General features: G+C 49.1%; 1 long non-coding RNA gene across 1 annotated transcript; it reads left to right on the plus strand.

Annotated features, from left to right (window-relative positions):
• Nucleotides 1–951: 951 nt before the first annotated feature.
• LOC136620061 (uncharacterized) lies at nucleotides 952–12,396 on the plus strand. Its single transcript, XR_010791125.1, has 4 exons — nucleotides 952–1,230; nucleotides 4,061–4,143; nucleotides 5,053–5,139; nucleotides 12,192–12,396. It is a non-coding gene; the product is annotated as an uncharacterized lncRNA (long non-coding RNA).
• Nucleotides 12,397–15,081: the final 2,685 nt, after the last annotated feature.

Raw genomic sequence — 15,081 nt, forward strand, 5'->3', positions numbered from 1 at the left:
CTATTCCAATAGCTCAAGGAACACTGACAACTACTGCTGCTCCCATAACTATAGAAACACTGACAACTACTGCTGCTACCATAATTACAGGAACACTGACAACTACTGCTGTTCCCATAACTACAGGAACACTGACAACTACTGCTGCCCTCATAACTACAGAAACACTGACAACTACTGCTGCTCCAACAACTACAGGAACCCCGACAACTACTGCTGCTCCCATAACTACAGGAACCCCGACAACTACTGCTGCTCCCATAACTACAGGAACCCCGACAACCACTGCTGCTCCCATAACTACAGGAACACTGACAACTACTGCTGCTCCCATAAGTACAGGAATACTGACAACTACTGCCGCTCCAGTGACTACAGGAACACTGACAACTACTGCTGCTCCTATAACTACAGGAACACTGACAACTACTGCTTCTCCCATAACTACAGGAACACTGACAACTACTGCGTCTCCCATAACTACAGAAACCCCGACAACCACTGCTGCTCCCATAACTACAGGAACACTGACAACTACTGCTGCTCCCATAACTACAGGAACCCCGACAACCACTGCTGCTCCCATAACTACAGGAACACTGACAACTACTGCTGCTCCCATAAGTACAGGAATACTGACAACTACTGCCGCTCCGGTGACTACAGGAACACTGACAACTACTGCTGCTCCTATAACTACAGGAACACTGACAACTACTGCTGCTCCCATAACTACAGGAACACTAACAACTACTGCGTCTCCCATATCTACAGAAACCCCGACAACCACTGCTGCTCCCATAACTACAGGAACACTGACAACTACTGCTGCTCCCATAACTACAGGAACCCCGACAACCACTGCTGCTCCCATAACTACAGGAACACTGACAACTACTGCTGCTCCCATAAGTACAGGAATACTGACAACTACTGCCGCTCCAGTGACTACAGGAACACTGACAACTACTGCTGCTCCTATAACTACAGGAACACTGACAACTACTGCTGCTCCCATAACTACAGGAACACTGACAACTACTGCGTCTCCCATAACTACAGAAACCCCGACAACCACTGCTGCTCCCATAACTACAGGAACACTGACAACTACTGCTGCTCCTATAACTACAGGAACACTGACAACTACTGCTGCTCCCATAACTACAGGAACCCCGACAACCACTGCTGCTCCCATAACTACAGTAACCCCGACAACTACTGCTGCAGGTGAGATATCAAGCTGAATACTTTCCAGCTCTCAACGGTCTCATAAAAACGGAGTGAACGCCATTATTAGGCCTCCCTCACATGGGCGACACGGCTGGTCCGTGCGATATTGTTGCGTCTTCTGACAGCAATACAAGTAGCGCTGAAAAAAATATATATACATTACCTCTCCCGCGCTGTCAGCCCGGCCGCATCTTCTCTCAGGGTCGCGGCACTGATCATCTTCTTCTCTTCTGGCCAGGGATTTAAAAATCTTCGCCTCCTGGAAGCGCTGGCTGCGATTGGTTGACGCTTAGCCAATTATAGCCAGTGCTCGATGAATGGCTGTGATTGAACCAATGATTCAACTGTGATTAATCAGTGCCGGGGACCCAGGGAGAAGCTGCGGCCGGGCTGACAGTGTGTCTATGGTGATGTATGTGTATTTTCTTTTTTCCTGCAGTTAGGGCTTAGATTATAGGTTTGACAGTAGCATTTGCTATTTGTGCAATGCGATGCAACAGAGAGGAAGGCTCCATAGGGAAGCATGGGCTACAAAACCTCACGAGTTGCGGGCATATCGCCGGATGCGTGAGGTTTTTGTGTCGTTTTGTAGCATGCTACAAAACATCGCATGTGTGAAGGAACCCATAGGAAAGCATGGGCTTGGGCTTCTTACACATGTGATTTGCAACATTGTAGCAATGGTACAAAATCGTGCGACTTTGTTGCCTGTGTGAAGGAGGCCCTTGGTATATATTTCTGTTATTAGAAATATATTTTAGTTATTAGAGTTTGGGACACATTTAGTATTCAAACTATGATGGTCATCTGGCACAATCTTTACCAGAATGCTGCCCTAAACGCTTCACACCGCAGTTACTAAGTTGCACATTTAGGCTGGATTCAGACGAACATATATCGGCTGAGTTTTCACACCCAGCCGATATACGTTGTCTCTCTCTCTCTGCAGGGGTGGAGCCTGGAAGAGCCAGGAGCAGTGCTCTGAGCTCCCGCCCCCTCTCTGCCTCCTCTCTGCACCTCTGCAGTATTTGCAATGTGGAGAGGCAGGGCGGGCCTAAGTGGCTAGAATTAGCCCCACCCCCATCCTGCCTCTCCCCATTGCAAATAGTGCAGAGGGGCGGAGAGCAGCCCCGCCCCATCCTGCCTCCTTTCATTGCAAATAGTGCATAGGGGCGGGGAGGGGGTGGAGAGGAGGCAGAGAGGGGGCGGGAGCTCAGTTCCTGCTCCTGGCTCTTCCATCCTCACCCCCCCACCCCCACCCCACCCCCCCGCAGATGAGGAGGACGTATATCGGCTCGGGGTGAAAACCAAGCCGATATATGTTCGTCAATCTTAGTTTGCTCTGTTTATTAGACAATGTTATTAAAGGCGCCCTTGTAGTTTGTTGGGCTTCATTACGGACATTCTCAGGTTTTTGCCATGTTGTTTTACTTTCTTTTTGTGTGTGACTGTTTTGTTTTTTTCGCAGATTCATTTTTTTTATGCATTTAACTGATTTTTTAGCATTTTTCTATATTTTATGTTTAGAATGTCTTCATTAATTTATTGGTTTTACTGACTTTGCTTACTTTGAGTCTATTGTGCTATTACAGAAATCACAGACTGGCAGAAAGGAATTAATCTAATTGTACAAATTCCTTCTGATATAAAGAGGATAAAGTACCAAACTAGAAGTGTTGTCATGGTATCCACGCCCCTCACCCGCTGCCCATATTATTGTTACATCGTCTCTGCTCACATCTGCATTCCGCTTACATTCTTCTATTCTTTCATAAGGACTAGAGATGAGCGAGTATACTCGCTAAAGGCAATTGCTCGAGCATGCATTGCCTTTAGCGAGTACCTGCCCGCTCGAGACGAAAGGTTCAGGTGCCAGCGCGGGGAAGCGGTGAGTAGCGGCAGTCAGCAGGAGGGAGCGGGGGGGAGAGAGAGATCTCCCCTCCGTTCCGCCTCGCTCTCCCCCGCAGCTCCCTGCCCGCCCCGGCACCCGAACCTTTTGTCTTGAGCGGGCAGGTACTCGCTAAGGGCAATGCTCGCTCAAGCAATTGCCTTTAGCGAGTATACTCGCTCATCTCTAATAAGGACAGAAAAATAGAAACAAACTTTTAACCCCTTAGTGACGCTTTCACAGCGTTAATCATGCAGCATAAATGACCTGATACATTTGTTCTGCAGGCTAGTGAGAATACGACAAATACCAAGATTATTTTCTTTTAGGTTTTTCCACTTTTGCACAGTAAAAACCCTTTTTCTGGAATTTTTTTTTTACAATGTTGCATTCAAAGTCCCATAACTGTTTAATTTTCTCATGTATGGAGCTCTGCGGGGGCTTCTTTTCTACAATGATTACCATTTTGGGATAAATATGGCTTTTTTATCACTTTAAGGGCTTATTCAGACAACCGTATATCGGCTGGGTTTTCACGCCGAGCCGATATACGGTGTCCTCTTCTGCAGGGGGGGGGGGGGAGGATGGAAGAGCCAGGAGCAGGAACTGAGCTCCCGCCCCCTCTCCACCCCTTGCCATTATTTGCAATGGAAGAGGCGGAGCTAAGTCCAGGAGCTTAGCTCCACCCCCTTCCCACACCTCCCATTGTAAATAGTGGCAATGGGTGGGAGCTCAGTTCCTGCTCCTGGCTCTTCCATACTCCCACCCCCCCTGCAGACAAGGACACCGGTGATCATTGCAACTCCCAGCAAGCTAACCTTTATCACCCTTGTTATGTGTGGGCAGCCCCCTACAATCAGCATTATGTATCATTCTGCATATGTTCTTCAGTAGTTACCATTCGCTCAACTTTACCACAATATTTCTCCTCTTGTGCAGAAGTGGTGATCCCCGTGTTCGGCAGAGTGCTGATCGGTCTGATGGTGACAGCGGTGGTCCTTCTTCCCATAGGGCTCTGCTTGGTGCGTATCTGGTTACCCTCTCACAGAAGTGCAGTAAATGAAGCCATAATGTACAATGAATGTCTCATAACATCTAATGCATTTTAAAACCAGGTACAAATGTGTTGCTGCATAGGACAATGCTGGCTAAGTTTCCCTCCATCCCTCTTCGCCCTAACATTACATAATATAATGATATAGTTTATTATATGATTCTTGTATTAGAATCATATAATAGAATTCTGCCTGCAGCCGGCACTAGGGGGAGCTCACTGCATAGGGAATATTACAGCTCCTCCATAATATTCAGTAATAAACCAGTCTGCAGTGAGCTCCCCCTAGTGGTAATAGAAAATTATTCTATTTGAGTCATTTTTTGTCATATACACTGAATGACCACTTTATTAGAGCCCCCATCTAGTAGCGTTGGACTCCTTTGGCCTTCAGAACTCCAGCAATTCCCTGTGACGTAGATTCCACTCGGTGATGAAATGCTTCTGCAGGAATATCGGCCCCTGCAGACAGGAAACTACTTGTAGTTGCTGCAGATTAGATGGTGGTACTGACATGTTCTGACCAGCTGACAGGAAGGGGGTCAGCGATTCATGCTGCTCGCGCCAAATTATGACCTCCCATCAGCAGGGTACATTACGGCTGGTCTAGCACTGATGGTCCTTGGAAGTCGCTCAGATCACTAGATTCTTCCATCTAATGTAGATTCACACTGACACTGATCCACAGAAAACTTGTCACGGGAGTTTATGCTGCGTTCTGGGGTCATGGGGAGAATTACCATACAGAGAAGCGCCAATCGTAGAGGGGCGGAGGTCAATAATAAAGGGTCTAGGAGCTCTAATAATGCAGCATTATCACCACTGTCCTATCAGAATGCTTCTGATCGGTATTTTGTCCTTTCCCTCCATCTTCCAGATTTTGCAGATTGGCCTACTTAATAGTATGGGGAATATCGGTGGAGACTTAAACGTGTGAAGAAGTGACAGATCGGCTGGAGGAACGGTGAGTGAAAGGTTAGCAGGAAGCCAATGAGAAGGAAACCATCAGGAGGGTGCAGCCTCTGACTGGCGGTCATGTGTTCTTTTTTTTAAAGGGGCCATACAGTCTTATATAAATAAAACTTAAAGGGGTTGTCCAGATTTAGAAAAACACAGCTGCTCTCTTCCCACAACAGCGCCACACCTGTCCATGGGCAGCATATGGTACTGCAGCTCAGCTCCATTAAAGTGAATAGGTCTGAGGCACAAATTATACACAACATGTAGACAAGTGTGGCCTGGTTCTCGGAAGAAATCAGTCATGTCTAATCCTGAACAACTCCTTTAGGGACCTTTCACATGGCACAGAATAGGCCTCACGACGCACTGCGAGCCGTGGTGAATTCTGCGCTATAGTCCACAGGCTCCCTGCAGATTTTCATGCGGAATTGAAAATTACTTAAAACCTGCCTGCAATTCTGTAGCAAAATCCACTTTTGGTGTGCGATTCCGCAGCTGTAGCTTTGGCTGCGTCCTGCGATGTAATTCCGTCCCATGTGAAAGGTCCCTTAGGGTGCTTTCACATGGGTGGCATTAGCATGCAGAACACAGCGCGTGAATTCTGCAAAACAATCCGCATTGACACCCGTGAGTTTTAGGGCTGACTTCCCACTTTGGATCTGCTGCAGGATGTCCCCTGCGGACATTCTGCAGTAAGTCTGCCCCGTGTGGACCCAGCCACGGGGCGCCATCACAGGCGCAGAATTATTCCACCAGGATGCAGAGACATTTGCAGTCCTGTAGATAGTTCCACCCCACACTCTGTACGGACGGCTACCGTGCGGATTTTGATGCAGAATTGAACATGGCTTAAATCTGCCTGCAGTCCTGCACCAAAATCATCATTTAGTCACGAGGATTTTGGTGTGGATTTCTGCAGCAATAAATCCCACCGTGTCCTGGTGGAATAACTCCGCCGGCGTGAAAACATCCTTAAAGGGATTAAACCACAAGTCATCCCCTATCTGCGGTCGCATTGAAAACAAATGCAGCATTAGTGTGCCTGCACGACCAGCACTCCATTCAGTCTCCTCCTCACTCTGCGGAGTGCAGTAACCCCACAGTGAGGAGAACGGGGGACACAGGACCCCCGTTCTAAAGATTGGCAGGGGGCTCAGCAGTGAGACTACCACCGATGAGCAAGTCATCCCGATCCTGTGGACATCCTCTGGAGAGGGGAAGACTTGTAATTGTAGTGCAATAGAGATGAGCGAGCACCAAAATGCTCGGGTGCTCGTTACTCGGGACGAAATTTTCACGATGCTCGAGGGTTCGTTTCGAATAACGAACCCCATTGAAGTCAATGGGCGACCCGAGCATTTTTGTATATCGCCAATGCTCGCTAAGGTTTCCATTTGTGAAAATCTGGGCAATTCAAGAAAGTGATGGGAACGACACAGCAACGGATAGGGCAGGCGAGGGGCTACATGTTGGGCTGCATCTCAAATTCCCAGGTCCCACTATTAAGCCACAATAGCGGCAAGAGAGGGCCCCCCCCCCCCCAACAATTTTTACTTCTGAAAAGCCCTCATTAGCAATGCATACCTTAGCTAAGCACCACACTACCTCCAACAAAGCACAATCACTGCCTGCATGACACTCCGCTGCCACTTCTCCTGGGTTACATGCTGCCCAACCCCCCCCCCCCCCCATGACCCAGTGTCCACAGCGCACACCAAAGTGTCCCTGCGCAGCCTTCAGCTGCCCTCATGCCACACCACCCTCATGTCTATTTATAAGTGCGTATGCCATGAGGAGGAACCGCAGGCACACACTGCAGAGGGTTGGCACGGCTAGGCAGCAACCCTCTTTAAAAGGGGCAGGACGATAGTCCACAATGCTGTACAGAAGCAATGAGAAATATAATCCTGTGCCATCGCCATCAGGAGCTGCACACGTGGGCATAGCAATGGGGAACCTATGTGCCACACGCTATTCATTCTGTCAAGGTGTCTGCATGCCCCAGTCAGACCGCGTTTTTTTATAAATAGTCACAGGCAGGTACAACTCCGCAATGGGAATTCCGTGTGCACCCACAGCATGGGTGGCTCCCTGGAACCCACCAGCTGTACATAAATGTATCCCATTGCAGTGCCCTGGACAGCAGAGCTAACGTCAGATTAAATGCAGGTGGGCTTGGGCCCACACTGCATGCCCCAGTCAGACTGAGGTTCTTTAGAAGTGGACACATACAGTTACAACTCTGTGTGGACCGACAGCATGGGTGGCTCCCTGGAACCCACCGGCAGTACATAAATATATCCCATTGCAGTGCCCAGCACAGCTGAGGTAATGTCAGGTTTACTGCAGGTGGGCTAAAAATTACTAGGATTACACTGTAGGCGAGGGCCCCAAAAAATTGGTGTACCAACAGTACTAATGTACCTCAGAAAAATTGCCCATGCCCAACCAAGAGGGCAGGTGAAACCCATTAATCGCTTTGGTTAATGTGGCTTAATTTGTAACTAGGCCTGTAGGCGGCCCAGTTAAAATAAAAATTGGTTCAGGTGAAAGTTTCAACGCTTTAATGAGCATGGAAACGTATAAAAATTGTTTACAAGAGTTATATGACTGAGCCTTGTGGGCCTAAGAAAAATTGCCCGTTCGGCATGATTACGTGAGGTTTCAGGAGGAGGAGCAGGAGGAGGAGGATGAATATAATACACAGATTGATGAAGCTAAAAGGTCCCTGTTTTTGATGGTGATAGAGAACGATGCTTCCATCCGCGGGTGCAGCCTACGTATTGCTTAGGTATCGCTGCTGTCCGCTGGTGGAGAAGAGAAGTCTGGGGAAATCCAGGCTTTGTTCATCTTGATGAGTGTAAGCCTGTCGGCACTGTCGGTTGACAGGTGGGTACGATTATCCATGATGATTCCCCCAGCCGCACTAAACACCCTCTCTGACAAGACGCTAGCCGCAGGACAAGCAAGCACCTCCAGGGCATACAGCGTGAGTTCAGGCCACATGTCCAGCTTCGACACCCAGTAGTTGTAGGGGGCAGAGGCGTCACCGAGGACGGTCGTGCGATCGGCTACGTACTCCTTCACCATCCTTTTACAGTGCTCCCGCCGACTCAGCCTTGACTGGGGAGCGGTGACACAGTCTTGCTGGGGAGCCACAAAGCTGGCAAAGGCCTTGGAGAGTGTTCCCCTGCCTGCGCTGTACATGCTGCCTGATCTCCGCGCCTCCCCTGCTACCCGGCCCTCGGAACTGTGCCTTCTGCCACTAGTGCTGTCGGATGGGAATGTTACCATCAGTTTGTCCGCCAGGGTCCTGTGGTATAGCATCACTCTTGAACCCCTTTCCTCTTCGCGTATGAGAGTGGAAAGCTTCTCCTTATACCGTGGGTCGAGCAGTGTGTACACCCAGTAATCCGTAGTGGCAAGAATGCGTGTAACGCGAGGGTCACGAGAAAGACATCCTAACATGAAGTCAGCCATGTGTGCCAGGGTACCTGTACGCAACACATGGCTGTCCTCACTAGGAAGATCACTTTCAGGATCCTCCTCCGCCTCCTCAGGCCATACACACTGAAAGGATGACAGGCAAGCAGCATGGGTACCCTCAGCAGTGGGCCAAGCTGTCTCTTCCCCCTCCTCCTCATGCTCCTCCCCCTCCTCCTCCTCCTCCTCCTCAACACGCTGAGATATAGACATGAGGGTGCTCTGACTATCCAGCAACATACTGTCTTCACCCGCCTCCGTTTCCGAGCGCAAAGCGTCTGCCTTTATGCTTTGCAGGGAACTTCTCAAGAGGCATAGCAGAGGAATGGTGACGCTAATGATTGCAGCATCCCCGCTCACCATCTGGGTAGACTCCTCAAAGTTTCCAAGGACCTGGCAGATGTCTGCCAACCAGGCCCACTCTTCTGTAAAGAATTGAGGAGGTTGACTCCCACTACGCTACCCATGTTGGAGTTGGTATTCCACTATAGCTCTACGCTGCTCATAGAGTCTGGCCAACATGTGGAGCGTAGAGTTCCACCATGTGGGCACGTTGCACAGCAGTCGGTGCACTGGCAGATTAAACCGATGTTGTAGGGTCCGCAGGGTGGCAGCGTCTGTCTTGGACTTGCGGAAATGTGCGCTGAGCCGGCGCACCTTTCCGAGCAGGTCTGACAAGTGTGGGTAGCTTTTCAGAAAGCGCTGAACCACCAAATTAAAGACATGGGCCAGGCATGGCACGTGCGTGAGGCTGCCGAGCTGCAGAGCCGCCACCAGGTTACGGCCGTTGTCACACACGACCATGCCCGGTTGGAGGCTCAGCGGCGAAAGCCAGCGGTCGGTCTGCTCTGTCAGACCCTGCAGCAGTTCGTGGGCCGTGTGCCTCTTCTCTCCTAAGCTGAATAGTTTCAGCACGGCCTGCTGACGCTTGCCCACCGCTGTGCTGCCACGCCGCGCGACACCGACTGCTGGCGACGTGCTTGATTGCGAGACAGAGGTTGCGTTGGAGGAGGAGGAGGAGGAGGAGGGTGGTTTAGTGGAGGAAGCATACACCGCCGCAGATACCAGCACCGACCTGGGGCCCGCAATTCTGGGGGTGGGTAGGATGTGAGCGGTCCCAGGCTCTGACTCGGTCCCAGCCTCCACTAAATTCACCCAATGTGCCGTCAGGGAGATATAGTGGCCCTGCCCGCCTGTGCTTGTCCACGTGTCCGTTGTTAAGTGGACCTTGGCAGTAACCGCGTTGGTGAGGGCGCGTACAATGTTGCGGGAGATGTGGTCGTGCAGGGCTGGGACGGCACATCGGGAAAAGTAGTGGCGACTGGGAACCAAGTAGCGCGGGGCCGCCGCCGCCATCATGCTTTTGAAAGCCTCCGTTTCCACAAGCCTATACGGCAGCATCTCCAGGCTGATCAATTTGGCTATGTGCACGTTTAACGCTTGAGCGTGCGGGTGCGTGGCGGCGTACTTGCGCTTGTGCTCAAACACTTGCGCTAGCGACGGCTGGACGGTGCGCTGAGAGACATTGGTGGATGGGGCCGAGGACAGCGGAGGTGAGGGTGTGGGTGCATGCCAGGAGACGGTAGTGCTTGTGTCCTTAGAGGGGGGTTGGATCTCAGTGGCAGGTTGGGGCACAGGGGGAGAGGCAGTGGTGCAAACCGGAGGCGGTGAACGGCCTTCGTCCCACCTTGTGGGGTGCTTGGCCATCATATGCCTGCGCATGCTGGTGGTATTACGAGTAGAGCAGAAACAGAACGCTGTAATTAAATGTGCCGCTTATTGGCCTGTGGTTGGAGGCTGACTTTGCTTACGGAACGCACAGCAGAGCCAGGAAATAATTTTGCGCAAGCCTGCTGTAACACTTAGCTGGCTGCGTATGAATTTGGACAACTACCCCCAGCACAGACGCAGTACACTGAGGACGGTCACAGGCAGCCCAAATAGAATGTTTTTTCCCAAATCTTTTTGGAAAAGCCCACGGCCTATATAGACAGTATATCTCTTTCACCTTTTTCACTGTCCCTGCCTCACCACTACTAGCCCTGGACTATGTAAAATTACTGCAGACTGTTTCCCTCTGGACAGGATGACAGCGGTGATGTAACGGCCAACGCAGAGCCAGGAAAGAATTTTGCGCAAGCCTGCTGTAACACTTAGCTGGCTGCGTATTAATTAGGACAACTACCCCCAGCAGAGATGCAGTACACTGAGGACGGTCACAGGCAGCCCAAATAGATTTTTTTTTCCCCAAATTGTTTTGGAAAAGCCCACTGCCTATATAGACAGTATATCTCTTTCACTGTCCCTGCCTCACCACTACTGGCCCTGGACTATGTAAAATTACTGCAGACTGTTGCACTGTGGACAGGATGACAGCGGTGATGTAACGGCCAACGCGGAGCCAGGAAAGAATTTTGCGCAAGCCTGCTGTAACACTTAGCTGGCTGCGTATTAATTAGGACAACTACCCCCAGCAGAGACGCAGTACACTGCGGACGGTCACAGGCAGCCCAAATAGATTTTTTTTCCCCCAAATTGTTTTGGAAAAGACCACTGCCTATATAGACTGTATATGTCTTCTGTCCCTGCCTCACCACTACTGGCCCTAGACTATGTAAAATTACTGCAGACTGAGGACGCAATGCTCTGCACGGCCGATATACAAAAAAAAATGTGCAACACTGCAAAAAGCAGCCTCAACAGTACTGCACACGGTCAGATGTGGCCCTAAGAAGGACCGTTGGGGTTCTTGAAGCCTAAAATCACTCCTAACACTCTCCCTATAGCAGCTCCAGCATCAGCAGCACTTTCCCTGATCTCTGTCAGAATGCATCTGTGGCGAGCCGCGGGAGGGGCCGATTTATATACTCGGGTGACACCTGATCTCGCCAGCCACTCACTGCAGGGGGGTGGTATAGGGCTTGAACGTCGCAGGGGGAAGTTGTAATGCCTTCCCTGTCTTTCTATTGGCCAGAAAAGTGCGCTAACGTCTCAGAGATGAAAGTGAAAGTAACTCGAACATCGTGTGGTGCTCGTTTCGAATAACGAGCATCCCGAACACGCTAATACTCGAACGAGTATCAAGCTCGGACGAGTACGTTCGCTCATCTCTATAGTGCAACCCCTCTAAAGTCATCATGTGGAGAGGGAATAAATATCTGATTTGTGGATGGTCAATATGCCGGGACCCTCACGGTCATGAGAACGGGGTCCTGTGTACTCCAGAATAAATGGAGCAGTGGTCAAACATGCACCCTACTGCTCCTTTCCTTTCGATAGCCGAGTTCAAGTGCCCAGCTACTATATCTCAGGCAGCTCCATTGAAGTGAATTGAGCATCAGTGAGCATGCTTGGCCGCTGTTCACACAGGGGGGCATGGGATTTTTGATCTGTAAGGTTCCCAGCAGTCAGACTCCCACTGGTCAGATCGTTATCCCCCATCTTGTCACACGCCGCCCCTTCCTTGCTTTACCATTCACTGTAATGAGTGTGTGATATCATTGGTATTCTGTTTTCACTGGTTGTTACTCTTTTGGGTTTTAGTTTTAACTTTGCTCCTCCTATTGTCCGCAGTGGAGCCGACCGTGTGATTTGACGTACAAGCTGCCGCGGCGCCCGGGCTCCTCTCTCACATCGATCGCTATGTGCAGGATTCATCAGCACAACATATTCCTCTCTCCATACTTATATAGCACTTTATTCTATGTCTAATTAATACCAATGACTGTAAAATATATTTATTTTCTTGCAAATTTTTCAATAAAGAAATTTAAAAATTAAAGAAGTTCTCTTAATGAAAAGGCTGAAAGTTGACCGAATCAAATAAGATACACGAATGTTACAGCAACCAGGGATACTCCAAAGGGTGAAGAACAGAAGCCCAAATATAGTAGGTCTGGTTCACGTCTGCATTAGAGCTTTCTGTCTCCCGGTTCCAAATTTGGAGCAGAAAAACTAAATTAAAATGAAATTAAAACGCTTCCATTTTTTCCCCATTGAAATCATCGTGAGCCGTGCCTGCAGTTACAAGCGCCGGCCACTACATGGAGGGCGGCGTGGAGACTTCCGCTGCTTCTGCTCGACCTCTGTGTATTGCAATGCTGACAGCATGCACCCGCTCAGCTGATCGGTCGGGGTCCCAAGCAACAGACCCCAGCTGATCCCCTATTGATGACCTAGCCTGAGGACCAGTGAGTATCCCGAGGAGAAGTTATCAGTAGTATATTCCACGGAAAACCCCTTTAAGAATCCTATAAAGTATTTGGCTGGTAACAGAGGAGTAGGAGTAAGCCTTGTGTTTATTTTAAGCTGGGCCAGCGAATGGATAGGGTTTTGTTGTAATGACAAACCCCTTTACGTGACGCGAAATTGTGGCCTTCCAATGCCGCCTTATGACTGTCCGAGCTGCCAACAGGAAATGTTTAAATATCATTTTGTTTGTTTGGAGAGCGGGCCAGGGACAATAGAGAGGAGTCCAATCAAAGGCGTCACAAGACGTGTGTGACCAGCGAGATGGTGATGGAGGTCACTTCGCAGGATCGCCATCTTCTCTCCACTTAGATCGGTGGCTGCACTTCATAAACGCACATCCAAGCCAGAGATGGTGGTAAAACTTAGGAAGTCCATTTATTATGGCAGCAGAAACAGCAAAGGTAACAATCTCCGACATGGATATGGTATGGAATCCACGTTAACAAGTGACATGTCATTTGCTTTTTCAGCACGCAGATTTGAAATGTGTGGGAAACCCCAGGACCATATTCACTATGGCACTTATTTCCATTAAAATTAATGGAATGCAAATCTGCAGCAGAATTCATATGGATTCCATTTCAAAAATCTGCAGCAAAATTCTGCCCTGTGAACATCCCCTTACTGCCAGGCTCTCACACATCACAGCTAATGGCTTGAGAGATTAGTTTAAGGTCAAGGAACTCTTCTAACAAGTAGGACTTGTCTAAGTGGAGAAGCCCTTAAAACCATAAACCTCCAATCTGGCCTCCAATCTCTTCCAATTTGCTACACAATTGGTTAATTTGAATTGAAATTGCAAGCGAACCCACGATGGCTCCAATTCGATCTTTGCGAAAGAATGTTTGGATTACTCAACATGCAACAAATCGTATCCCATCAAAAGGCTGACTGCAGTGACTTCTGGCCTCCGTTGTTTCTTCTCCCTTTGTGGACAGATGAACTTTTTAATCCTCTGCTTTTTGCTGGGTGGAAAATGGCACTGGAAGGAAGTGAGTCAATGTTACAGCAGGAGGCTTCTGGCTGACGAGATTCTTCTGACCACCAGATCGCCGGGAGAGCTTCTATCTTTCTGCAAGTTCCTATCTACTTTCCAGGTATCTTCGTCAGTAGTAGGATGTTCTGCATCAGGGTTGCTACAAGAATCTACATAGTTTGCTTTTCCAGCACTGCAAGATGGCAACTCACTCCTGGAGGAGCAGGTGACAGGATGTTGGAACTTTTTGAAGTCAAGAACACACAACATGTTTGGTCTTTAGGGATGGTTATTCTCAGCAAAATCAAGCCAAGAAGTCGCTCTAGTTACATTAGCACTCAATGCGGAAAAAAAAAAACAGTCACAGCAAATCCATGCACTGGTGGGTATTACTCGGACCACAAGATGATTCAGCTCAGCACACAACACACGTGAAGCTCACACGTGCCGACTGTCCTCTTGCAATGGCTGGGCATGTCCATTCACTTCCATAACTTGTTCTGATGCTTTTCCATGATCTATACTTCTAGGCGAGTCATCAGAGGTGGGTGAAGCATTAGAGAGCCTGGCACACTTAGGAAAAGTTCCCATTCTGCGTGCCAACATGTCATCCCATTTGGTATCTAGGATCGGTCCACCAGCAGGAGGGGCATCTGGTAATCTACAAACTTCAGGTTTGGTAGGCCTACTTCCAGAACAATATTTACAATGGCTAACTATAACAGTACACAACTGACTGGCTCAAACATGGGAACTAGTCGGTGACTCTTGCAACAAGCAAGTGGATACTGACCCCAATCGGGAACCGCTGCTCCTAGCAGTACAGGATATCGCCCTTAACTCTCTCCCTAGACCATTTCTAGGAATGATTAGCTTGTTGTTTCCATCACCTCTGACAATTATTCTGTGGTAGTTATGGACATCATTACTACCTCAACTCCATAACAGCATCCCAAATACTGAGGCTCCCAATGGGTCGTGTTGACGACAGAAACCCGTCGAGCCGCTACGTATCTGTCTTTTGGCGCATCAGAACCACTACGTATTAGTTTTCTGGTGTATCATAAATCCGTATTGACGGATCATCTAGAAAAAAAATCAGACTGGGCCTATAAATTACTTTGGGGCCTTGGGTCTGATTTGTCCTGCGTACCAGATGAGCCATTACATATCTGAGACTTGAGTTGAAGGGCTATCCAGAAATTAAAACCACTTCCGGGCCCATCTGGGCTCAAC

Source organism: Eleutherodactylus coqui, chromosome 3, assembly GCF_035609145.1.
Source record: "Eleutherodactylus coqui strain aEleCoq1 chromosome 3, aEleCoq1.hap1, whole genome shotgun sequence".
NCBI lineage: Eukaryota > Metazoa > Chordata > Amphibia > Anura > Eleutherodactylidae > Eleutherodactylus > Eleutherodactylus coqui.